Below are 27137 nucleotides of genomic sequence, written 5' to 3' on the forward strand. Positions count from 1 at the left end.
CCACCAATGAGATGACCTTTTTTACCGAACTGAGGCATAAGTTCCTGCATCCTCTTCTTCACCTTGTAATCTGTGTAGCCTCTGGTAGAATGAGTTTTCTCTCTTAATGAGGAAGCTCTAACAGTCAGGACTTTGTGAAAACTAAAGGAGGAATTTCCTGGCTTTCAAACAATTTCCCCCTTTAATTATGATGTTCTAATAATATAACTTTTTTTTTTAATTAACTGATCTCTACTTGATCCCTCCTGTGCAGCCTACTCAAATAATAAACTGGCTGTAATTCTGTACTCTGTCTTCTAGAAAGGAAGTGCAGCCAGGAATAACAAGATGCTACCTTTTGTTCCTTATATTTATATATTATTTGTTTCTCTGTAATGAGTTGTTCTATGGACCAAGTAAGGTAGATAGATCAGATGAGAGTATTAATTTTAAATGTTGAATTAGACCCTTTTTGCTGAGATCAGTAGTGTTACAGGACTCAGCCACCTCTGCAGTGGAGACATGCGCTGCAGGAATATTACCAATCCAATTTTTACTGGCTTCTGCTTTGTGGCATTGACTAGTCTATTTGTAACGTGTGTGTAAACAGAATTGCATATTGGTTAAGCACTTCAGGCATTGTTTAAAGCATCTTCTTCCCCAGAGGACGACAGGGCTAGAACTGGGAAAGAACTATTTCCTCCATGGCTGAGGTCACAGGAGTGGAATTAAAACAAACGGTAAGAGTTTGCTGTAAAAGCTGGAACTAGCGCTCTACAATTACATCTGCCAAAGCTGTAGGTAATTATGTTCTATGTGCACCTCCAGAATCAGTCACAAAGACACACAGCTTCTTGCAGGCAGCCTCAGCCAGTTATTAGTTGAAGATTGATTTGAAAAATGTTGCAATTAAAACCGGTGACTATTCATCAAGGGAAAGATGGATGCAAGATGTCTTCTTTTCTATGCCCAGAAAAAGAGTAGTGTGTTGTAGAGCGTTTCCTGAGAGCTAATAAGGGTTAAGATTCAGTTCTTGGCTACAGCAAATGGACCTTATCTAATCTTCATTAATTTTACTTGGTTGTTTAAAGAAACAGTGTTTTCACATGTCAGGTCTTGTTATCAGATCTTACTGTTTGTCCTTCTTCCTCTTAGGCTTTTCTGTACTTTAAGCTTTTAATTTTTTCCCATATCTAGAAAACTAGAACTTGCATCCTGAAGATATTGACCTAGGCAATACAAATTGTATGCAGTGTGCTGTATCATCATGCCAAATTTCTTGGGCTTTTCCTAGAATCTACTTTTGTTTTAGCCAGACCCTATCAAACTTCTGGAAGAACCACTCTATCAGGTAATTATAGCAAGGAATCATGACTCAAAGTTGATAGCTTTAGCCTTTTCTAGAAAAAGTGCCCAATCATTGGGTCTGGTAAGTCCATTTGGATCAGCTGCACAGCTCCTTGCTTATTTTATATTCTACTCTAGGCAATGCTTATTTATATCAATTAATATTAATTGACAAAGTGACTGACAGCCAAACTGGTAGCGAGTCATACAGTATGTTAGTCCAGATTTTGAAGTACTTCTCCTGATAGCTGCTGAAGTCACTAACATTTAAGATGCAGACACTTGTAGGATCACCCCAGTGCTTTCTGACACCATGCTGCTCACTCTTTCATCCAAAGAATCAGCTTTTCCCCAGTGATAACCTTAGCCATCAGCACTTAAAAGGGAGTAGACTCTGATAATCGTGTGAAGCAGCCCTCGAGGCCATCTTGAAAATAACATCTCTCATGTTTTCATGCACCTGATGGTGCTACACAGATACAACAGCAAAGCTTGAAAGTGTGTTCCTAAATGATAATGTATTGTATGTTATTTGGCTGTATACATCATTTGATCCTACCTCTAACATGTTTCTTTTGGCATACAAGAACTATTATGAGCTGCAGTAATAACTGTCAGGAACAAATTTAAAAGGCACTTCTAATAGAGTTCTATGTGTATCAAGTGTCACTGTCCAGAACTTTTGTATCTATGTGGATCATCTTAAATCAGCAATTAGTGTATTTCTTTGAAACCCAAAGGCATCTTAATTTTTATCCTATTTTTCTATTGCCAACCCCAACATGCCTTTACTTATTTATGAGCGGTTATGGGCTCCCTCTGGCGGTTTTTGAAAACCAGAAAACTAGCAGAGGAACATAAATCACAAAACCAGTAGTTTTTGTGCGTAAGAAGTTGTTGATCATTTGCAGAAGGCCACATGCCTAATTCTTCCTCTGTCTGTCACCACACTTGTTTTTAAGTTGAGCTAGTTTTTGTTTTATGGAGGCATTTTACCTCCATAAAATTTATCTTGAGAGAGGAGAAATGCATATTGATGTATCACAGAGCAATGAGGTGGAGAATTCTGCCAAGGAGCTGTGCTCTTGTTAACAGTTTCACCAGCAAAACCTGCACATGTCTACTAGTTCTTCACCTCCTTATTCTACTTCTTCATCTCCTGCATCAGATTTGAAATTACTCCGTAGCTATTTAGGGTACAAAAATACTGTTAAATTATTTTTTTCTTGGTAGCTACCATGAAAATGAATGATAACATAAAGAAGAGTCAAACTCCGTTCTTAAATAACCATTTTCTATGTAGCATTTATTCCTAGAGGCTGAAGTGCAAACAAAAAAAGAAAACACTGACATCAGCAACAAGTTTCTCTTTCTCCCCAGGCTCGAATACATGGATATGTCTTTTGCTGGTGAAGAGAGAATTTGTATAGGAATGTTCCGCATTAATTCCCAGCTAATTACAAACATACAGAACATGCAAGGTGAAAATTGCTTCTAATCATGTTCTGCTTCTGCGGAAGTCGGCGCTGGCTCGCAGGCGGTCTGGCGGGGGGCTAGAGTTTCAGTGCAGGCGTGCCCCAGGTCTGCAGCTGGGATGCTCAGATGCCGGCTGCGCATCTGCTGTGTGATTCCTGCAGGAGCGTTTGGGCAGCCAGGAGATGTTCTGAGCCCAGGAATGTCTCTGTAACAGTCCCCTCAGCCTTCACTATGAGCACTCCCCAGGTTTTTCTTCCCAGAGCAGCTGCATGCCAATCTGGAGAGGAGAGCAGGGAACTTCCTTCCATCTGCAGGAGTCCAGAGGCATCAGGATTAACCTTTCTATAGTTTTTCCTGCCTTCCAAAGTAGAAAAGCTTTGTTTCCATTGTGTTTGACATAAACTATAATTACAGGAGGGCAAGAATGGAAGGAGACTTAGAACTGAGAATGAGTTTTACCTGTGCAAAGGAGCGTGGTTGTGTACAAAATACCTTCAAATTACTGTAAATTTTTTGTCTCACTAATTTGATCCTTCTGTCCCATTTGATTAAAATTCAGGAAACAAATCAGTTGCATTAAAATAACATGACTTCCACCTTTTTTATTTTGATTGTATTAAGCAGATATTATTGGATAATTTAGTCACCGGCCATAGGAAATTGCCATTTAATTTAATATTAGAGTCAAATTTGGAGTTAGAAGAAGGCTACAAATCAGCCTATGTCATGAAACAAGGGATGAGCAAAATCCTGGCCCTGTGACAGAAATGGCAATGCTCTCATTGTGTTCTGTAGAACCAGCATTTTTACCCAAATGACTTAACTAAAAGTTCAACCCTACCTGCATAATTACATTTCATCAGGTGGCCACCTGCTTCTGAGGGTGTTACAGGCGTTATGTGCGTATTACAATTAGGAAACATGACTCTTTTTTTTTTTTTTTTTTTTTTTTTTAAATAATAACTTTTACTCCCCCTAAGGAATTTGTTCAAAATTCAAAATCTCTGTCCTGAGTGTCATCAAAGGGCTCAGTCCTGCAAGGTGGGGAACACTCTGGTTCCCATCCAGCAAGGCACTAGGACATGTCCTAAATCTTAAACATGGGTCTAATCCCCAGGACTTCACCAAATAGAAGCTAAAAAGCTCAGTACCCTGCAGATGCAACCCCAAACCTCCTCTCCATTGGTCTTCTGCAGAGCTTCCATAGTTTTGTTATAGTAATATGGTAAGAATTAAGCCAATGGCATTTAAGGTATTGTTTTAAAAATATTGCACAAAGATAATACATGTTATATCATAGAGTAGATCAGTTTTCAAACTGGGAAAATGAAGTTTTCTGCAAGCTTCAGCTCCTTTGTTTTTTCATACAATGGGGAACACTCCTGTAGCATCTTACGTGGTTTTGATTATAGCATTTGTGATTCTTTAAATATTTATTCTTCAGCAGTTAAGAAACTTGGTGAAGGGGAACTTTATAAACATTTATCATGGATCAAGTGTTCACGTGGAAAGGAAATGAGGCTCTCTTCCTACAGGGAAGAAGTACCTTTTCATAAAATCTGTGGCTTCAGTTCAGCAGAGCATCTTGATTCAGGAGCATACACCCAGCCTTACACATGTCCAAGTCCTGTAAAAGTTGTCCAGGCTCCCCAAAATGTGTAACTGTTGCCCTGAATTGTTGTCTATTCCACTCAGCTGCCCATGGATCACTTCAGCAATATTAGATGTGCCATTTGGCACTCACAGCATGCAGCTCACCAGAAGACAGATGAGTAAACTCTCCCTTCTCCACCTGAAGGATTTGTTTACTTTGCGGTGATTGGCAGGGCTGTCACGTGAAATACCACTGGGCAAATTCCATTTGATTAAATAATTATCACGTATGACCAAAAAATGTACCACTATGTATGAAAACAAATTAAAACTCCCCAAATTCCCCGTACTTCCATCCTTGCTCTGTTAGTTGCTCTTTCATAGGCAAGTGACACAATTACTGATTTTAAACTAAAAAGGTTCCAGGGTAGGTATGGTACTTGGAACTTAAAATATCCTGTTCTGATTAAAAATTTTACACAGCTTATTTAAAATTGCTTCTCCAAGGTGGAAAGTATATCGCCCAATGGACCCCAAGTCATTTTCAGCACTTTCAAACCCACAGAACGTTTCCTAGGGAGGTGCTGGAACTGCAAGGAGATTGTTTCTGCCTCCTAATGCAAACAATTAGGGTCTCTTTTTGCAGCCCAGTTTTTCCAGGCTCTATCTGGGCAGATTTCCCAGTGACTTTGGTGCAATTAGGACTGTTAAAAAGACTCGCAGGATGGCTTCTAGTTCTGGGAACGCTGAAGGACAATGAAAATGGTGTGGACCTCATAAATAAATATGATCAATCAGGTAGAGGTACAGCTGTGATTTAAATTGGTGCCTGGGGGTCAGGGCAGCACAGCAAGGCACCACTGGCTGCTTGCTGTGACATGGGATCATGCCCACACTAGTAGTGTGGTAAAAACCTTATTGACACTGCCTGCTCATATTAAGATGGATACACAGAGAAATCTTGGCCCCACAGAGACTGGTGGAAGACCCGCCATCTCTTTGCCACCTCCACTCGTGGGCTGCGCTTGTTTTGTGCATGCTTCTGTAAGAAATGCCAAGGCAAGTACGTGGGTCTGGCTGGTGGGATGAGGGTCTCCTGTGATGCTGCAGTGCCACCCTCAGCTGACAGTCGCAAAATCAGTTGGATACAGTAAAATAGGAGGTAGTTTGTAGAGAAAGGTTGACTGGATTCTCTAGCTGGAATGATCTTTCTTTTTAAGTTTCTTTTCTTTCTCACTTTGTTCAGGATGTTCTTTTATGCTTTTTAGTTTTTAATTTTCTGAAGTGCTTTGTCCAGCTGACTCCTCAGATACCTTCCAAATACCACTTTGTAAAGGCTGTGCTAAAAGGCAAGAGTTTTAGTCCTGATAGTGTGCGCGTCTGCTTGATTGGGCAATATTTCTGGATTCAGGGCAGATTTACTCTGAAAGTGGCATCGCCTCACTGTGGTCAATATCTGTTGACAGTATTACTCCAGACAAGCCTGACCTATTGAAATGTAATGTTTCTCATACCCGTTTCCCAAACTAGTGAGCCTGTTGCTATTTCAGGTGGCTTAAAAATATGTGCACAGTTTGTACTTTGAATGTTTAATAAGCTTAAAACATGAAATATATAATGCAGCTTGAACTTTCTAGTGTTATTTCATCACCAAAAAAGCAAAGTCTTGAGGCTCAGCAATTGCCTTTGTCAGAATGTAAATTCCAGCATGTAATACCCAGGCTGTATGTTTCAGGAAACCAGTATTAACCTATTAGCATGCAGTTTTCCTTGGAGAAGAGCCATCTTCACACTGAGCCTGTATTCCTGCTTCAAACCTTCCTGTCACTGTTCCGTATCCACGACCCAGCCTAAGGCTGCCTTTGACGGTTCTCCAGCCATTTCCTGCATACTGCACTAGCACTAATTGAAAATTTGGGTGGCCTTGCTTATTTATTTTCCTGGAATGTAGTGGGTTATATTTTCATGGCACTTTCTCAGCAGTGCAACGTTTCAATTTCAAAACCGCTGCAATATGAGGAAAATACCCCCCAAAATTAAAAAAATAACAATAAAAACCAGCATACCTTTGATTAATTTTTACAGTAGTTCTTTTGTAAAAATATATAATGGAAAAAGAATTCAGTGTTGCTTTTGTCTCTCAAGATCAGAGGAAAGAGCAGCAATTTAAATACATGTACAAGATGATCACATGCAGACACAATGAAGCATGAAAGTTTAAATGTACAGATGCCGTGGAAATGAAAAGATAATATAACATGTATTCTTTGCAAGTCTTGCAGAGTTCAATAGCTACACAATGTGTGTGGAGGGAAGAGAGAAGCAGCCCCCCTGCAATCTCTAGGAAAATTCCAGCCATGTCTGGATGTGCCATTGGCACTAGTGCCGTACTTTGCCTCCCTGGATTTCTGCAGGAAAGTAATCCCACAGCAGACAGGGGTTAGTTAGTGTGTCACTGTTACCTCTGTGCTTGAAGGTACATGTGCTTGGGTATGAGTGTTTGCATTATATTTCAAGTTTTGATCAAATATTTTCCCCAAAATTTCAAACCTACTTCTTTTTTTCCTCTTCTTGCCTAATTATTTTATTTTATTGCAATTTTTTGAGTGTAAAAAAGTTAAAGATTGGTGCAACCAAGTTAACATCAACAAATAATAACCTATTTATTGTTTTCCTTGTACACTAAGTGCAGCTATTGAAGTCTTTTGGTAATCACGTTTTGTTTCCCAGAATGCTGGCAGAAGGAAATTTTGAACAATAAGTATGCCATTAAGATGCTGATTTTTATCTCAGAAATTATTTGAAGGAAGAATGAACTGAAGATCTGTTTTTACCTACAGGCACACACCTTAAGGATTATCCAACTATTTGAATTTATAAATGTTTCAGAATAGAAAAAAACTGGAAGCCAAAAGGAAAAGAAATCTTAAAAAAGAAAATGTCTGTTCCTATTTCTGGGTTTTCAGGAAGTAATTTTGGGGTTTTACCTATAACTCTGAAATTTGGAGACTTTTTAGTCAAGGACCAAACATTTTCTTGTTAATGAGTAAAACAACGAAATAAGAAGTTGTTTTTTTTCCTTTGGTGTGTTGTAGAGTTTTGTTGTTTGTGTCTTATTTTTTTTTTTGAACAGAGGCAGTTTCAAACCAAAATGTCAGCATCCCCCTGTTTCCATTTCCTTCTTTGGAAGGTATGAATCTGCCCACTGGGGAAGTTGAGATTTGGAGTGCGTCTCTCCAGCCTGTTCCAAATCCTATTTCCAAACTCTCTCACTGTACATTTCCCAGAGAGGTTGATTCTGGCAGTTAAAAAGTGCCCTAAGCTAAGGGTAGTGTAGCAATCGATCAACGTGTATCTCGCATGTGCCTCGTTACAATTAGCAGTGAATTCTTGTTCAGCTGGATGTTACAAATTCCCTGAAGTGTTACGCAAGTGATTAAATGAACGCATCCCTTTATGGCTGGTTAATTTTGCCTTGTAAATGTGAGTATTGGCATGGCACGGGATGGGAGGGACTGTGTGGCGGGCACAACGGCAGCTTTTAAAAGTGGGTTTGCTGTCCCTAGAGGAAATTCTAGCTGTATAATCACCAGAGTTTTATCTGCTTCAGAAGACCCTTCCTCCAGGCTTGTTCCTTTACTGCTGATGAAGACAGCACCAAGGGGTGTTGGGTTTCGATGGTTATGCTCTGGAGGAGAGAGCAGATACTTTAGCTGCGGGTTGGATCTCTTACAATCCTGAACAATAACTAGCGACTGTCACGTTCACAAATGACAGTATATGTACAAACTAACTGCTCAAATTCTGATTTTGTATTTTTTCTGCAAATAGTCCTGTAGAGAAAACACCAGGATTTCTGTTAGATCGTGATGGATGTTTTTAACTGCAGCTGATAGCTTTGGGAAATGGAAAAAGGAAATGGAAAAAAGAAATGGAAATCATTCTAGCCAGTTTTCACATGCCATCTTTTTTTTTTTCTGTTGCTAGAAATACTTGCACAAGCCAAAAAATTGTCTAATCCTGCCACTCGCTCATAACTGAATCATGACACATAACCTAAGTGGTCAAACGCAAGGGTATCAGCACAGAAGACTAGCCAGTAGGTAGCAAGAGCCAAATACAGGCCTGACCCCGGCAGGAATAGCTGCAGAGGAACTTATGAAGGCACTCATGAAGGCACCTTATGAACTTGGCTAGTACATCCTGCCCCTGAAGGAAGGACTGGCTATAGCACCAGGAATAGCATCATTCCTGTAGGTGCTTTATCCATCCAGTTCTTCAAGGCTTCCACTGAAGGAGGCTCAGGCCATTTCCGAAACAATCTATACCAGTATTTCATTGTGTTCCAGTTTTTCTTCATGCCTCACCAGAATGCTCTTCGGGACCGTGTCTCCTATTTATTGCCCTGTCCCTGCCAGATACGGCAAACTGACTCTTAACCACTGCTGTGGGACTTTTATCAGGCCTTCAGAAGTGGGTGAACATTGGCCATAAGTTGGATTTGGATGTGCAAAACACAATAAATAATAATAAACAACAAGTAGAAACAGAATATTCATTATAACCGTATTCAGATATTGACCATAATGTATACTTTAAAATGTGCTTCTCAAAGTTTTGAAAGCGTGTCTGACAGGAACTTGGCCCTTTTGCAAAAACAGCCCTGAAATCTGGAATGTACTTGAGTAATTCTACTGCCATGACCAGCCCCACTACCGCAACAGGACAAACCACGCAAATAAAGTGAGTCAGGGTCTCAGCTGTGGGCAGAACGGGACTGGTGGCTGTGTAAAGCTGAGTCCAACAGGCTACTTAATGTGCATGCTTAATTTTAAGTATTTGAGTTCAGTTCTTTTGGTAAAGTGAATAATAGGCCTGAATGTGTTTTAAAGTTAATGGGAACACATAAGTGCTTTCTTGGATCGCAGCCACGGTGCTCAGCACATTGCAGGGCTAAATACAGATTTAACAGTCTAAATTTAGGGCCCTGTGTTTTAAAACACTGACCAACATTCTTTTCAGAAACTTCTGTGGAAATTGCTGTAGATCTCAAGTCAAGGCCAAACACCTCTCTCATGGAAATCTACTTCTGCGCCTAAGAATAAATGTCGCTAAGAAACATTACAGACTAGAACTGCAGTTCATGAAAATCAAATATCGCCCTGTATTTAATGGGTTTCAGATTAAGCTGTCTGATCTAGCACCTTTGATCATATGTTTAGGGCATAGATCAAAATCCACATTTTAATGTTAATTGCTTGTCTGATATATTAAAATAATTTTTGTCTCTAAAAGGAACTTGATAATTACATCTAATTGATGTACAATGCAACCTCTTGCTAACAGCATACAATTGTGATACTAATTTGAACATAAACTGTCTAAAAAGTTAATTTTTGAAAGAACAAATATACTTGGCTCAGATTGCTGGGTTTAACTAATCGTTTTTTTGCCATTCTTGTTCCCTTTTCCCAAGCCCTATTTTGTAATTTTCCCTCCCTTTTTCACCATGGGAGAATTAGAGATCAGGAGGATGAGAGGAAGAAGAGACCAAAGATGAAGAGAGAGGCAGACAGGGAAACTTAGGAAGAAAAAAAAAATACAGTCAAGAAGGGGTTTAGAAATAGATGGAATCTTTATTTGTAATATTAAACACAAAACCCCTGTAACATTTCCTTTAAAATAAATGTGGGTTTGCAAGTATGTGCGTGTGTGATACACTTACTGTGTTATCAGACCTGATTATTTATTTTTATGTATCAATTGTCAAAAACGAGTCCCCGGTGAACTACATATTGAACAACTGTAGTAGCAAAATGGATCTGTCTCTGAAATGCACCTAAAATAAAGCCATCTTCCCCCAAGAAATTGCAAGCGGATAGGCAGTCTGGCAAGCAAACAGCGGTGGTGGCAAAACCCAGCTAACCTTTGGCTGCTTGTCTTGTCATCTCTCTACAGGCACGTCAGCAGAGCCACTGAATGGGGCAAGCCAGGGAAACAACGTGGTTCCACCCAAATGAGTCCAACTGTGAATAATCGTTCTTTGCTACCTGGGCTGATTTCTGCTGGGACACACCGGGACATGCTGACCGCTACTGGTGCGGAGGTACACTCACTTCCAGTGGGGGGGAGCTGGGGTGTGTGGGCAGTGATGAACTGTCCCATAGGGGCAGTTCAGTTCAGATCGGGAGACCTGATCCCTGCCCTCGCTCACCAGGATTTCAGAAGTCTGTTAAAAATCATCTAATGGACAGCTTTTCTCTGCTTGTTCCCGAAAGCACAGAAATGAAAGCAGTTGTGCCGGAGTTTGGTCTTGTGGAAAAGAGGGACGGAATTTCAGCTGGAATTTGAGGGACAAAAACTGTGAAATGGTCTTTGAAGTGTTGGGTTTTTTTTCCTTTGAGAAGAAATGTAGCATAATTTTAAGTTGGTTTAGGTTTCAAGTTCTTCCTCCCCGTCTTTTGTTTTAAAATACACGCAGCAGATGAAAGTTGGCTCCAAAAAGTATTTAAACTGATGCAACTTAGTAGTGACACCCTTGACAGAGCTGTAGTATACAGCATTCAGTATTTTTAGCTGCACAAAGTAATTTAATAATTTGTTTCATTGGTGCTGTTTAGAGAAACAATGCCTCTGGGTCAGTAGTGCACAGATTCCTTGGATAGGCCTTGAAAGGGAAGAATTAGGGTGGTGTCAGCCAAGAAAGTAAAACAGTGAGAGAATTTTGTGTACTGTTGGAAATGGTTTAAAGTGCAAAAGACTATATTTTTTGTTTGATGTGGAAAAAGTGACTGTACTTGTTCTGGAAGAAAACTCAAAATATTGTGTGCATTAATTTATATGTTGTTTCTCTTGAAGCATACCAGAAATCATCTGGGGGAAAACACTGATCAGTAAGTTGTTTCTTGCTCTTTCGCTTTTCAGCTAAGATAAATATATTTCACTCCATAATGAAGCTCTCTGGCTTAGCCTCCCAGTTAACGGTCAAAATGCTGCCAGCTACAAAGAACTTATTTATGTACCTGTTTGTTTAAAAAAGAAATGGAATTGTAAGATTTAAATAGATCTCTTCCTGGATGTTGGTTTCATAACACAGATCCAGGTGACTTTCAATTTAGGAGAAAGCAGGTGGTCTTGGGTGCATGATACAACATGGGAAATCTGCTTGGAAACTGAAATATGCGTATGAATTTCTCATAAAAATCTAAGGCAGCTGCTAGATGCCAACATCTGCAAGAATGTTCCCTCAATGCATCAGGAAAAATAAAGGGAAGTGGAACTAAGGAGATGAGGAAAGGTTGTGCAAGGATTATAGATTTGTTAGAGCAGGCCAGGACAGGTTGGGCTTCTTGGCTCTGCTCCTGGTTATACTGCCATGGCTTTGGCAAATTACTGATCTCCAGTTTAGAAGGCACCTCTCATGGGCATAGAAACAGCCCTCTTAATTTCAATCAATCAGACTTACAGTTAAGTACACATAGAAAAAAGGAGGAGTTGGTGAGTTATAGATCAGGTAGCTTCAGTTTGTTGAAAAAATCAAGCAAACCATCTAAAAGCGTTAGAAGACAGACAGACAAGTAACAACGAACATGGATTTGTCACGAACAAATCCTGTTAAACCAATCTGATTTCCTTTTACAATAAGGTAACAGGTGTTATTCTAAGGAGGGAAGTATTAAAAAGCCATGTATCTTCATTTTAGTAAAGCTTTTGGCCACGTTTCTCAAGAGTAAGCAAAGACAATATGGTCCAGATTGAAAATCTCATGGGATCAGAAAAAGCAGGGTTGAGGAAGAGTTAGCAAAATGCAGCAACTATGAAAATGGAGAGGTTTATTGAAAGAGGTTCCTCGAGGGTCTATGCTCTATCTGATACTACTTATAAACCATCTGAAGAACAGAATAAAGACTAAGCTTGTTACATTTGGAGTCAACATGAAGAGAGCTGCTAAAAGCGTGTTAGAGAACAGAATTAGAATTCAGAGGGATTTTGTCAAACTGAAGGATTTTTTTTTAAGAAAAACACCAAAGATAGTATTCAATAGGTAAAAGCGTGGTCTATTAGACACAGCATCATCAGTTCCCCAGATACAGGAAGGGGAAAAGTAAACAGGATTACAGTTGCATAGAAAGAATATAGAGTGAATCACAGGCTAAACACGAGTCACTTCTCGTATGCTGTTGTAAAAAGGCAAATGCCATACGAGGGGGTAGGAACAGGAAGACAGGCTGCAAAACAGGCAAAGCAATTATTTTACTCTGCTAAACCCCGGTAGGATTTTGATTCTAGTTTTTCCTTTTCAAAAATGTTTTTCACCTGGAGCATGCTTGGCTTGGGGCACTGCACTTCCAGAATGATATTGAGTGACTGGAGAAGAGAGCAGCAGAGATCAAGGTCGACTACTAGTCCAGAAGACATTAAATATCAGGATACTAATGGGACCATTTGAATTAATAAGGAAAAGAACATACAAGGGACTTTAAATATGTAAAAGGCTGCAACAGGGAGGAAGCAAACAGTATTCTCTGGACCTAGCAAAGACAGTCTTTTCACTAACAGACTGAAATTGCAGTAGGGGATATATCCAGAGTACACATTAGAAAAAAAAAGACCTTTAGTGATAAGGGTAGGGAAACACTGGGAAAGATTGCCTGAGGAGATAGCAAAAGCACCATACTGTGAAGACTTTAAGAACAAGATTGAAAAAACAGTTATGCTATAACAAAGGAGTAGTTGATCCTGTCTTGAGGCAAGGGAAAGAACAAGAAAGGCTGATTTCTTAAGGTCATTTCCAACCTTATGCTTCTTAGCTCTTTTCTGTTCCTTACATTTCCCTGGTTATAACATTCACCTCACAAACTCAAACAGAAATAGGCCTGGTTTGGTTGTCCACATGTCAAAAAAGTAAGGTGATAGCTGTAAGCTTAAAGGCATTCAGAAGAGTGAACAGTTCTGGAAAGGCAGTTATACAGTCCAGAATCAAAGTTTAATCCATACAGTTTATCAAGAGAAGGTGATAGAGTTAATCTGCTGTATTTTACAAACATCTTCAAAAGGAAGATATTTCTGTTAACAAGAAACAGGCTTTCAATTGACAGTTGCTGCAGCTAGATGAATTTACCTCTTCTAACAACGCTTGTATTTCTACCGGATATTATTTACATGTTAGAATAGCATGGTACATGTTAGCGTAACCACGGAGAAATCTTCAAAAATGTAGTGATGGATTCAACATTTCTCCAACTCATTAAAACAAAATGAAGACGCCTTTCTAAGAAACAACTACAGAAAGAACTTTGTGTGGGAATGGCTGCAGGAAATTCTACAGCTTTCAATATTCAGGTTAGACAAGATGATCATAATAATCTCTCTTGGCTTTCAAATCTGTTTACCCAGCTTTATAGAGAGATGTAATGTTTATAGATCACTGTCAAATCTGCATATATGGATTAGAAAAGGCATGAATGAGCAATTGCTCTTGTGACCTCTACGAAGAGCTTACTATTTACCAGGTCATTATATTACAACTTGTCATTGCTTTCCTCAGTTTTAACAGCATTGATTAATCTTTTTAACAGCATCTGGAGTTCCGTGGAGTAATATATTTATATTAGCAGCATTATATACGACAACAAATAAATACAATATATTATGGTATCTACATTATAAGCTCTGTCTCTCTATATATAAAATAACAGCACTAGTTTTCCTCCTTTTGCTCTAAAGAGATGTGTGAAGCAGTGTTTCTTTTCTCCAGGGGGTCAAATCTACAGTCAGTCCCCATCAGCTTTGTTCTGGAGTCACTGATGAAGGGGCAGGTGATGGTTACCACACAGTGACCTTACATCAGCTGGGAAAACCAACCACAGTAGATCCAACAAAGTGCAGCACACAGCAAGTTCTTCATCAACAATATTATCCAAGGCCCCTGCAGATCAGAGGAGTCCTGGATGCTGCTCTTGGCCACAGGAGGATTTGCCTGTGTGGATGCCTTGATGAACCTACATACACCATTTATAAGGCTTCTATAGTTGCAGAGTTTAGAACTAGAACAGATTGTGCTGTTCTGACACGTTCCCCAGGACCAAGGTCTGGATAAAAACGCTGCCAAGCAGCTATTTAGAAACAACAGGTTAAAACCTCTGAGCAGAGGGGCTAGATGACATTTTCAGAAGCAAAAGGCCTTGAAGCTTTTTCTCAATTCAGCTAACATTGGGGAGGTTTTCTCTTCTCCAGTTCAGCTTCCCTCTTCTGAATGATTCACCTCTTTAGGGTATTTGCAATTACAACAGAGGTGAAGATAAAGCCAACTCCGTAACAAAACTTCAGTCTGGCACTGCAGTTTGTCACTTGAACTAAATCGAAATGCCGTTTTTTATTACAAAGTCTTCTGGGGAGACAGCTCCCTTTACAGACCCCCACCAAAGTCAAGGGGGCTTTGGGGCACAGGTACCTGCTCCCAGAGAGCGTTGGGCAAGGCTAGGACTTGGGTATGTAGTGTGCTGGTGAAACCTTCTGTATCAACCACACCTTCCAAATAGGGGTTTTATTTGGCACATCTGATGACAGGCGTTTAATGAGAAAATGCAAACAAACTGTCATAGAGGAAAAACATAATTTTGAAATGGGTGGCAAACTGTTACACTTTTTTTTTTTTTTAATGTGATGCCAGTTTTCCTTTTCTTAGAGGACTGAAGAGCTCTCTTTCTGCATCAGGTATTAGCAGAAAATTGCAGAGTCGCTAGTAACAACTTTGGAGATAATTAGAGAAAAAAACTGATACCGAACACTCTCATTTTTCCCCACAGAGATGCTGTGCCACATTTTATAGAGCTTAGAGGAAAGAGTCAGAAGAGTCCTGTTTATGCACATGAAAAGATATTAGAGCCTGCTAATTTAACTTGGGCGGCTTTAACCTCTGGGAAAAAGTGAGGAAAATTTCTTGGCCAAAATGCTTTTTACGGTGCTTAAATTCTTTGAGGTTTTATGAAAGGCAATTTGTTTTCCCACTAAAGTCCTAGTTTAGGTCTGGTTTGGCAAAACTGAGCAACAGATCCTTCCTTCTGCATTTTCTCTCCAGTTGCTTTTCCTCTCCTCACCATTAAGATTTTGTCTGACCTTGGCGTGGTTCACAACTGAATTTTGAACAATCCAAAAAGAAAAAAAAAAGGAAGGGAGGTCTCCTCAGCCTTCGCAAGAGGAAGAAGTGCCAGTGTCCAGAGGTGTTCCCCCCGCGAGGCAGACAGCAGGCTTGGTATGAAAAGTTTTTACTTTCTCATTGGAAAATAAGGACGTTTTTACATTGCTGAGCGCTCTCCTCACACTACAGCACGGGGGGGGGCCCAATGCTGCCTGCTGGGACCCCCACACCGCACTCGGGGCCGGTTTCATTCCCATTATTTAATATTGCCGTTGCCGTTGTCCTTATCACGCCGTTTGTTAGGATTTTATCCTCCCCTGGCTTCTCTTCTATGGGGGGAAACTAACCCCCGCGGCCCCTCTCCGTACCCCAACCACTGTCCCCTCAGAGACAAGATGGAGGCGGGGCGCGCGAGGGCGATGACGCTGAGGGGGCGGGACTAGGGGCACGGCGGTGGCTCGTAGCGGCTTCCCGCCCCGCCACGGCTCGATCGCTCCGCGCTCCATCGATTTATCTCGGTCAGCGGCTAGAGGTGCCTGCGCCCGCTGCCGGACGTGGTGGCGCTGCCGGGAGCCGGAGCTGCCCCAGGTGCCGGATACGAACACGGCGGCGACGGCCGGTGAGTGACAGTCTCTGGCCTCCCGCCCCGCTCTTCCTCCGCCGGGCACCTCCGGCTCCTTGCCCTCGGCCTCCCCCCTTCTTCCTTCCCCGCTCCCCGGGGGGTGGGGTGGGTGTTGAGGCTCTCTCCCGCCGGGCGGGATCGAGTGTCGCGTCCTAGGCCCCGCCTCAGCCCCGGGGGGAGAGCGGGGGGACGGGGACGGAATTGCCGTTAACGGCTGCGGTGGCGGCGACTCCTCAGCACCCCCATGAAGGCACCTGCTGGTCCCGCCGAGGGAGCGGTGGGCGGGCGGTGACCCGTCCCGGCAGCGGAGCGCCTGTCGCCGCCCGACCCTCGTCAGTTTCCTCCCCCGCTCGTCAGTTTCCTCCTTCCCTCGTCAGTTTCCTCCCTCGGCCCCGTGAGAGGAGCCGGGGCTCCTCTCCCCGGTCTCGCCCGTGAGACCCTTACCCCCGGGGGGCTCACGGGGCGCTGCTGGCCCGGGGGGTGTTCGCTGGGCGGCCCGGTGCCTGCCAGAGGCAGCCCTTCTGAGGGCTGGTGAGGCTGGCCCTGCAAGGCAGCGATTTCAGGGGCTTTGGCTTTTGTTTCCCGGTACTGACAGCTCCCCGGCCCGCTCGGTTATACGGTGAAACGAGGTGTACCTACGAGTGTCTTGAATCCTTCAGCTCAAAGAAGCGTTTGTGTGTGGGCACGCCGTGTGTGTTGGGGGGGAGGAGGGGGAGTAGAGGAAATAAGGCGGGGAGAGGTGAGGTCTGAGCTCTGAAGAGCTGTTTACTTGCAGGTCTGATTTTTCTAGACTTAGTATTCAGTGGTACTGTAAATTTTCAGAAATAAGTTCCCCAAAATAAGTGTGTATTTCGGCAAGTACAGCGAGAGAGCACCGTAGTAAGGAATGTGTAACAAAAAAACATATAATCATAGAATCATAGAATTTCCCAGGCCGGAAGGGACCTCCAAGGGTCATCTAGTCCGACCCCCCCGCAGTCAGCAGGGACACCCCCAACTAGACCAGGTTGCCCAGGGCGATTGAGAGAGAATTGTTTTCATTGATATCTAACTGGAGTGTTACACTTCCTCTGTGACAATATTTTTTTTTTTTTTCTGCTCTCTACCCAGTTCTATGTTTCTCCCTCACTTGGACTGCATTGGAGTCCAGGAGGCTCATGAGCTGAGTAACCAAACATCTTTCTTCCTTGACACTTCAGTGTCTTTATTAGGAACCTAAAAAGGATCTCTTATAAAGGGGAGTAGATATCTGAAAATGGGGATGATCCTATTTCAAAAATGGAGCTTCCCATTCTATACAGTTTCACTGGTTTTCAAAATAGCATTCCTTCTACACTGTCAGCTTTTCCTTCTTGTTTTTTTGTCCCTCTGTGTTTTCTGTTTCCTGCAGTTTGCTTTATCATTGTGGATTAACATTCCTACCCTAGAAAGCTTTTAATTGGAAACCAGTGAAGTATTAAGCCATCTTACCTCTGATAGAACATCAGAATAAATCTAAACTTCAAATATTCATTCTTAAGTTTGGTTTGAAATCGTAATCTCACTTCAACTTTCTATGCTTTCTGGTTGTTCTTAAAATAAGTAAACAGCCTCTATTGTCCCGTAGTGTTTTGTGTGCATTTCATTACTGTAAACTTTGTTTTGTTTTTGCTTTTGGTAAAGTTGTGAAAACAATTAAAGGACTTCTATTAGTTTGGTTTTTTAATGTAAACTGCAAATAAACAAACTTGTGGTTTATGAAAACAGGTCTGTTTTCTTGCTTTACCTTTTGCTCACCTGAAGAAGAAAAGTTCTGTAATTTTTTATTCCCTATTTCTATATCACAGCTTACACTCACCCAGCAAGAAGGAGCAAAAGGCATGTTCTACTGCTGATTTCTTTCCCATGGATAGCTTAGTTTACAGTTTTTGTGATTTATGCCCACCCTTGGACAACAATGTTTTTACTTAAATGGGATTTCTGTTGTCTTAAATGTCATTTAAAACAGGATGCAATGATTTTCATTATACTGGTATGACTTATCTCAGTGAAAATATCATTAATTTACATTGTAATAGTAAGGGTTTTTTCCTGTATGGAAAACTTTTTTTAGTGTATGTCAGAGGTGAAACTATTTAATTAAAAGCATGTTACTAATCAAACTTGTGCTGTTTATTTTAAACAAAATGTAAAGTTGTCGTACGTTTTCATGGCCTTCTTTCAATAAATTGCAATATTTTTACAAATTGATAGTTGGGTGGTTTTCTTAATGCTGTAATTGCTTTATTGGATATTAGTGTTGAATAGTTAATGTCTAGTCTAAGTCAATGGACATTTTTAGAATTAATTTGAAAAACTCCTAAAGTTCTAAGTAATGACCTTTAAAAAAATTACAAATAAGACTTTAAAGTAAAATTTTCAACACCTTGCCTTTAGAGTAGTGGGTATTGCGTGGAGAAACATTTTCATCTTCAGTACAAAAGGTACTGTTCAGTAAGTATTTTTGAATCTCTAGTATTCAGGTACTATTTTTTTTTTTTTTTGAGTTGTAGGATTTCTTGCAAATATGATCAGAGTTATTTTGCTAGGTGTTGAGAGCATTTGAGGCAAAAACAGACAACTAAGATGTTAAAATATGTAATCCTCCAATTGTTTTCCTGACGTCCTATTTAAAAGAAAATGTATCCACTGATACAGTCCATTCTTTAGTATGCTACTCCTAACAGTGAAGCTGGACTTAAGCAAATTAAATGGGTTGACTAGAAAAGCACTGACCTCGTTTAGTGATGAAAACTTTGAGATATGTTATTTTAAACCATACTTAATTGATTTCTTTCAGTGTAGTGATATGTTTAGCTGTAAATCCAGTAAGTCTTAAGCACTGTACTTGAAACTAAACATCAGTTTTGAGTTATTTTAATTCTGTTTATTCTGTGCTTTTCTGCTTTCGTACTTCACTTAAAGAAAAAAAGAAGAGAGAAAATAAAAAAGTAGTACCTCAATAGGATGCTAGCAGAAGACTGATTATAAAAGCTGTTCTTAAAAACATTGATTGTTACAGCTATTGAAAGTAACCATGAAATAATCTACAGTTACAGTTTTGTACTCCAGGGCAAAAGAGCCCGTGAAGCACAGACACTACCTATGTGTATTTTGAATGGTTGTACATCATTACTAGTTATGCAAACAGGCACAGAAAATCTTACGCAGTAGAAATCAGTAGTAGTTCATTTTACAATGAAGGACTGGAAAATAATGCTTGGAAGACTGTACATGTTACAGTGAATTTATTGTCTATGTGAGTTTTTCAGCAAGAGTGGAATCTGCTGCTGTACTTAAAAGTATGCTAAAGGTTCAAAATCCGAAAACAGCTGCATTAATATCTTTAGCAGAAGTCTGACATGAGCTCTTCAGCTTGACTTTGACCTTCTGTCTTGGACCACCTACATTCTGTAAGTCTGTGCTGTGCAACATTGTCTTTCAAATTACTTTTCCCAGGGGAGAAATATGGTGCTTAGCAATGAGGGAAATCTTGTTTGTAAAGGTGCTTGTAAGATGAGGGGTGATTAGACAGCACGTGCGTAGCGCAGTCACATCAGATTGATGTCTCATCTTTTTGTGCTGAATGTGAGAACAAAGGTCTGTGTTTACAGTTTGTGAAGTATCGATTTAAAAAGAAAGGCGATTAAAATTTTTGTACCTTAACCTGAAAATTATTTTCTAGAATTTCTGACAGTGTTTTAGTTCAAAAGTAGTTGGATTGTTCTCCCAATGTCAAAAGCTAAAGGAAGAGGGAAGGGCAGGACGGAGAACTTTTTGTGATCTCCTTTGGTGGTGGTGGAGTGGCCGGGAAGGAAGAAGGAAGGAACCTGAAGCAGTCTTCCTAGAAAGTCAGTAATGAGAGAAATGCCTGAAAATGAGGGTAATTGTGTGTTTGGTGAGTTACGTGCTTTGCATGGGGAAAGGTAATCTAAGTATTTAATATTTTAAACAACACTAAGTCAAACATCACCTCTCCCTCCTATGGAGAAATTGTTTGTAATTGTACTTTTTGTATTATTGTGGAAGTACTTAGTGCTTTTTCTTCAAAAGGAAATTGATCAGTGTGGCCTTTTCTTGGACAACATTTACTGTTAATCTGCAGACAGTACGTTCAGCAGTTTCAGTAGAAAATGCTGTGATTGCACTCAGTGATGGGTGTGAAAATCTGTGTTTCCTTTCTAATTTTGTTTGTTTTGTTTTTAAGGAAAGCAAAATTTCTAAGACACCAAGCCCTTAATGGGCCTGGTTTTCTCTTGACCTTAAGAGAATTACAGATTCCCAGATTTTCAGTTTAACTCTGTAAGGCAGATCTTAGGCTATATTGTGCAGAAGCCAGTGGGGACTCAGGCAGTGTAACAGTGTCTGTGGATCAGATTACAACATGAATCTGCGATTTTTAGGTATGTTTAGTATTTTTTTTTCTTTCACTTTGTGGACAAACCAAAAGCAATTTACCCTGCATTTGGAAGTTCATTAAAAAACCTGTAGCAGTTAAAGATTTAGGACTATGCTAAGCAAAATTTCTTTTAAATGCCCACTTCTGTATTGAGGACAAACTAAACTGATTTTTTTAGATAACCCCAAAATGTCCCAATTAAAAAAGCAATGACTTTATATCTTTTTTATTCAAGAAATCTGTGAGTCTTGTGACACTTTACGTCTCACTGGTTTTAACAACTGTATCTTGCTTCTTGCTGGAAAAGTGAACATAAGATTTTTGGCAAAAATGATAAGGAGCTATGTATATAGCTGATGGTTTTTTCTCGTTTCCTTTTCATCAGCATAGAAGGCAGGGGAACTTCTGTTTCCCACAAGACAACTTCACTGCTCCGAAAGCATGATAGTTTCATACAGCAGGTGGGATTTTAGGTGGATGAGTGGAAATGAAGATTGAGAGTCTGTAAGGCAGAGGCAGGCTGAAATATATCAAAAACATACCTGTGTACGCAGGCTCTCGGTGAAATTCTCAAGCATGTGTTTGACCATGTGAATAGAGAAGGTATGGCTCGAGTGCTTCCCTGCACAGAGGCTGGAAAGAGGTATTTGGGAGAGAACATGGAAAGTACAGGAATCAGTAACACAAGTGCATGTCTCATCTTTTAAATATTTCTGAAACAAAAGGAACTGCCAGAGAAGTCACACAGTAAATGTTAAATTTAGTGTTGCTGTCCTACCTACAAGCTCCCAAGTTAAAACTTCAGCCATGTGAACTGTGTAATTACAGTGGTTATATGGTGTTTTTATAAAGAATATTGTGTATAGTTACAGGGCTTAGAAAAAATCTGTGGTGTCTTGTTTCTTTTCTCTAGAAAAAAAATAATCCTATCCCATGGGGATTTATTTAGTTTGTTTTTTTGAACTTCTGGATCTTTCTGAATGCATTTGCATAAACATATTTGAAAATTTTTGATGCTTGAAGTGTTGTTCTTGAGTTTCTGCCTGTGAGTAACATAAGATAGAGGGATGATGAGGGTATTAAGATTCTTTACCATTTTCCTAACAACGAAAATAACGCACAGAAAATTATAAATAACTTAAGAACAAAAGAGGGATGAATGGTTTAACTAGAGGACAGTAAAGAGAATGACTTCTAGATGAAGTAAACCGCTGCATGTTGGAGGTAGAAGCAGATGTAGGAAAGCATGTGCTTTGTGGGAATTTAGAAATTAATGGGAGATTGATTTATGGCCATCTGTGATATGGTTTTGTGTAAAGCTGAGTTGACTTTTTTCTATATATATGTTTATATATAGATGTTTAAGGCTTTTCTTCACAATGTTGCTAGATTATAGTGATGTGTCACTTAATAAATACAGAAGCTTTTAACCAAGTAGATGACTTAATTTTGTTGAGTTGTAATGCAATTTATAATGAAAATAGCGGAAATTTTGGGGAGAAACATCTGTTTTCAGACTTTCTTAAATTACATTTTCTTCTACGCTATCGCTCTTTTCTAGCCAATTCAGTATGACCAGAACAGACATTCAGAAAACTTAAATTGGTTTGACTTGAGTATTGGTAATGAATAGGTGCTGTAATATTGAATATACCAGCAAAAGTGTTCATTCAAGAACTGGTATAAGCCAGCATGTAGATCTAATTAATAGATGGGGGGAATAATTTATTTTCAGTGTGAAGTTATGGAATTTTAAAGCTAGGTTTTTTTTGAAAATGTATTTGATAAGGTGAGATTTTTAGGAAATTTTTCTTAAGGCGTTCCCCAACAAAAATGTCCTCCTTCAAGTTTATAGGGCTAATACTGACATTTGGATTATTGTAGTATTGATGGTTTTCTTTACTAGTGGCACTTGAAAATTGTCACTGTCACTTAGTCACATTTTCACCTCAGCTCAAAATCTATTTACCTATGTGGTTCCGAGCTCTTTATGTGTGTGGATTAAATTAAATTTGTGTGCTGGTAGGTTTGATGGAGGAGGTATGTGTGTTCATAGCAGAGGAATGGAGGGAAGGGCATCTTTTTTTAAAGCAGACTGACTAAAATAGATTTTAAAATTCTTCAAACTTTTTATTCAGCTTTTTCTGTTTGAATGAGTGATGTAATTGGCAGATTAAATGATTTTCTGAACTAAAAGAAACAAAGAATTCCCCTCTTCCCCCATTTTAAAAATCTCTGTTCATCTGTATTGTAGATTAATGTCCTTTTCAATCTATTTTTAGAGGTTTGCTGTTTTTACTTCTAGCTGATGGGTCACATAGGCAGTGTTATATGTAGGCTCATTAATTTCCTTCAGGTTGTTTATGGTGTAAGATACTAATGAACAAAACTTCATTTTAAAATGGAATGGTTGTGGAAAATTTTGACATTTTGATGTTATAACGGTATTTGTGCAGTGAATTGTTCATTGTGGGGAATCTCTACCCTCCTCAAATAAATAACATGTCAAAATTCCTGATGTAAAAATGCATCAGTATATAGGAATGCCGTACATCATAACTGATAAGATGCTGTCATTTAATATGTACAAGGAAATGGATTTATACTAGTCTAGATTATTTTCTTTGACGTGTGATAGATAGAAGGTTAATTGATGTTAAATGGATGCTTTGTTAGCCCTTCATCAGCTACTAAACTAGTACAGGAGGAGTGCAAATCATTACTACAAAAGGCCAAGACCAGTATGTTTTCTTAGCGAGGTTTATAGGGCTTTTTTTATCCCTCCCTTCTTTCCCTCCTTCCCAACCGCACAAAACACAACCAGCTGTAAGGATAGGAGGAGAGAGCAAGCAGCTTTCCTAAATACACACACACACTCACTCGCGCTCCTGCCCCCCTTTTTCCTCCCCGTACCTCAGCAGAGTGACAGCTTGGAGATGTTGCGTGCGAGGGAGTTCAGCTGGTGCTGTGTGGTCCGGGTGTGTGGTCTCCAGCTCAACCGAGAGGCTGCTAACAGGGTGGATGAGAGAGAGAGAGGGAGAGAGAGGAACAGTGTTTACTTTAATTTATTTCGGATGCCGGAACCGTGCCCGGAGTTTCTCCTGAGCCGGGTTCCGCAGTGAGCGGTGTCAATCCCTCCCAGCTGCAGCCCAGCCTGCCATGGGCGCTGAACCCCTCTGCCGAGGGCTCGCCCAGCATCTGCCTCGGCTCGGGCTTTTTAATCCCTTGGGATTCAGAAATGTTAATGGCATCGCTGAGTGCTGTGATTATTTTGCTTTTGCCCTGGCAAGATATATAGCCATGAAGATGTACCTTGCTGGGTTAAGGAAAGCAGGACCTCTGAGAGACTGAGGAACATTGCGAGCGGGGCGATCGTGAAAGCAAAACTGCTGCTCTTATTCCTTGCCTACCCTAAAAGTAAAATCTCTAGTATGCCCTTCACGACTGATCAGAAAATTCAGGAGCCCTTTTATAAAGAGAAGGGTATCGTATTATGTCATTTAATACTCCGAATCTTCTAATTTTTTGTCCTTTGCCCTCTCCATCGCAAAACTTGCACATCTTCCCAAATTGAAACTGATTTTGGCATGTAACGTTGTCCTGTAGGTTAACGTGTTTGTCAGTATAATATTGGCTTGAATCAACATGCCGGATATGACAGGGCAAGACAAATGAGGCTTTGTTTTTTCTGTGTGATGGTGAAATTACCCCTTTTTTATGTTTGTTCATCTTTTCATTATAAGTAGCTTAGTGGTGTTTTGAAGAGTTTTTTCCCCCCTAAATGTAAGATTCGTGAGCACTTCTTGTTTAAATTGACAAGTCTTCTTTTATTATTTAAATAAACATGCATAGATTCTTAATATCACTTGGAATTTCAGCATTGTTTAGCTTATTCACTTCCCAGTCTTTTCTGGCAGGCTTGCAGGAATGGACTTTGTATTATTAATGCAGTGTTGAAGGCTGTGGAAATTCTAGGGCACTGAAGATCTCCAGAGGGGTTAATAAATGTCAGTTATTTTCACAGTGTGGCTTTTTGGGTGCTTTTAAATCTTGGTTTATGTAGATTGTCTGTCTGAATTTATATTGCTGGGAAGATAAAACACAGAAAAGGTTGCAATAGTGTTTTTCATAATTTTGTAATGGTTTTGAATACAAAAGTGTAGAAAACTTTTTGCTTTGTCGTCCTTCTTGGTGTCATTTGTTGTGTCCCTTCGCTGACTCTGTCCTAGTGTGTTGTACTCGGGACTCTTTGGGTTTTCTGGTGAAAACAAATTATTAGATTTATTTAGTAGAAGCATAAGTTTGTGTAGTTTAAGGTGAAAAGGCCATCACCTAGGTTCTGGAATCTGAGTATTTATTGCTTGTTTTAAAAAGGGTGCTTCATAAATCTGTTCATTTGGAGGGCATTTAGTGCTGTGATGTTAGCGAGATAAGAGTATCTCACCTACTGGTTTCAAGTTGTTGTGGGTTTTGGTTATTTTTTTTTTAAAAGTAAACAACAACATCTCAAGCATACTGTGATTTGAACATGGGTGGTGCTTTGGTCATTCCTCCTGTTCCTGCCTCAAAATTTTAAAAATTGTATTCTGTCACACATAAATGAGTGAGAACAAATAAACGTTTGGTACCTGAAGACTAGCATGCTTGCTTGTACCTTAGACTTTCTCAGCAATGAAAAATTGGCTTTTTTCTTTCCTCCCTTCTTGACAGCTTAGATTCCCTTTGCTAGATGAGGATGGCACTTGCATTGACCTTGAGTCTGTCTTCCTCAGAGAGAGTCTTTTAAGTTCAGTGGCTGTGACAAAGTACCACTGAAAACTTTAACTTTACGGAATTTTCAATCACTGGAACCAACTTGCTGTCTTGTTTTAAAAAGGAGTTTATGACTTCAAAAACATTTCAATTGCTAATTTTTCCACTGGTGTAATGTGGTACCTGGTTGTTACTCATCTTCTGAAGTTCCATGCCTTCATAATATTTGTAGTTTTCCTTTGGGATTTGAACTTTTCAGCCAATGTAATATCCTTAACTCCTGAACTTCTGTTGTTTGCTTACTTCATATTCTGATACTTCTTCTAGGGCGGTAAGCAGTGCTCTGCTTTACAGAACAGATATGGTACCTATAGACATTTTACTTTTTGTTCCTTTTCTGCTTGCCATTGAAAATTGCGTGTGGGGAAACTTACTTAAGAACTCTTGCTTTAAACCAACTGAAGGTTTACAAAAATCAAAAAAGCAACTAGACTTGTATTTTCTTTATGTTGGGCTATATTTCTTTTCTTCGTTATTTGTTTTTAGAGTGGCTTTTCTTAGGATAAAGAGTGAAGATGCCCCCTCTTTAAGCAAGCTTGTAATGCTTAGAATTGTCTGCATTTTTATTTTTTTTAACCAAACCTTTGCGAGAGGGCAGTTTGTTTGAGAAGCTCACGTAAAGATGAAGATGATGTTTATGAAAGGCATTTTTCAAGATGGTTTTGTAGTAGGTGGTCTTTGCAGAGGCTTTCTAACTCCTTGCACTTTCATAACAAGAATTATGACAGAATAATAGAATAATATGGGCAAGATCATGGGAGCAGTCAAACAGATGTCAGGCATGTTAAACTGTTGGGGAGATATTCTGAGGAAATTAAGTCTAAGAAAAAAAAAGGATGGGGGGGGAGTAAAAAGGGAAAGAGATCTGTGTTAGTGTATAAGATTGTCCATTGCAAAAAGAATAGTCTTGTTAACACTTCTTCAGTGAGCCTGGCTCCTTAGAGGAAATATCTTGTATAGAAAACTGTCTTTCTGCAATATCCCCTAGTCTGTGTAAGAAACAGTCTTTCAGTAAGAGGGCTGCTTCTAAACTATTATCATTATTATTATTATTTACATAATACATATTTGTAAATAATAGAATTTCTCTTTAGGCCAATGTATAGAATTGCAACAAAAGCTCTTAGTTACATGATAGTATCTTTTCATGAAATTAAAAAGTCATTTTCTTTTCAACTTTGCCTTAAATATTTTTTTAAAAATTTAGAAACTTACTTTGGGGCTGTAGTAGTGTACTGGCTAGACTTCCCAATAAGCAGTTCAGTTAATTTAACTATTGTCATCTTTGTCATGAAGGAGGGGAAATATTATAAATTGATTGGAAGCTCCCAAGTATTTGTTTAGTATTTGTAGTAAAGGCAGATTCCACAGAGTTACTTCACTTACTCTTTGAAATAAAAGAAACCAATTGCTGTTTAATAATAATAGAGTGTTTCAGTGCTCTAGTGCTTTTGTAATGTGTTGAGATTTACTGTGGTATTCTCATTCCAGTGAGGTATTTTAAAGCAATTCTGCAGTAAGTATGGAAATACTTTAGAAGAAATATTAGACCTCAGGAGGCTCAGCATTTTTATTACATTTATTTAGCTCATCATGAAGAGGGATCTAGTGCCAATTTTAGAAATCCAGAAAAATATGTTGTAATATTACTTTTGAGTTTTGTTATTGATTCAGGACGATTACCTGTGTGCCTAGGTATTTTGAAAGGAACAATTCAAGGGAACCATAACTTTTGGGGGGGGGGGGGGGGG

The 27137-nt window shown here is 39.6% G+C and overlaps 1 protein-coding gene across 2 annotated transcripts in view; it reads left to right on the forward strand.

Moving 5' to 3' along the window:
* Nucleotides 1-15612: 15612 nt before the first annotated feature.
* Nucleotides 15613-27137, forward strand: part of EXOC2 (exocyst complex component 2) — a 128015-nt gene continuing 116490 nt past the window's right edge. The window contains exon 1 of one of the 2 annotated variants that reach the window (XM_014941079.1): nucleotides 15613-15649. The gene's annotated coding sequence lies outside the window, so the exon portion shown is untranslated. Of the gene's footprint in view, nucleotides 15650-16039; nucleotides 16155-27137 lie in introns of those variants that run through there. The other variant, XM_014941078.1, reaches the window with a different exon arrangement.

The sequence above is a fragment of the Calidris pugnax genome, unplaced genomic scaffold (genome assembly GCF_001431845.1).
Source record: "Calidris pugnax isolate Ruff unplaced genomic scaffold, ASM143184v1 scaffold8, whole genome shotgun sequence".
In the NCBI taxonomy this organism is placed as follows: domain Eukaryota; kingdom Metazoa; phylum Chordata; class Aves; order Charadriiformes; family Scolopacidae; genus Calidris; species Calidris pugnax.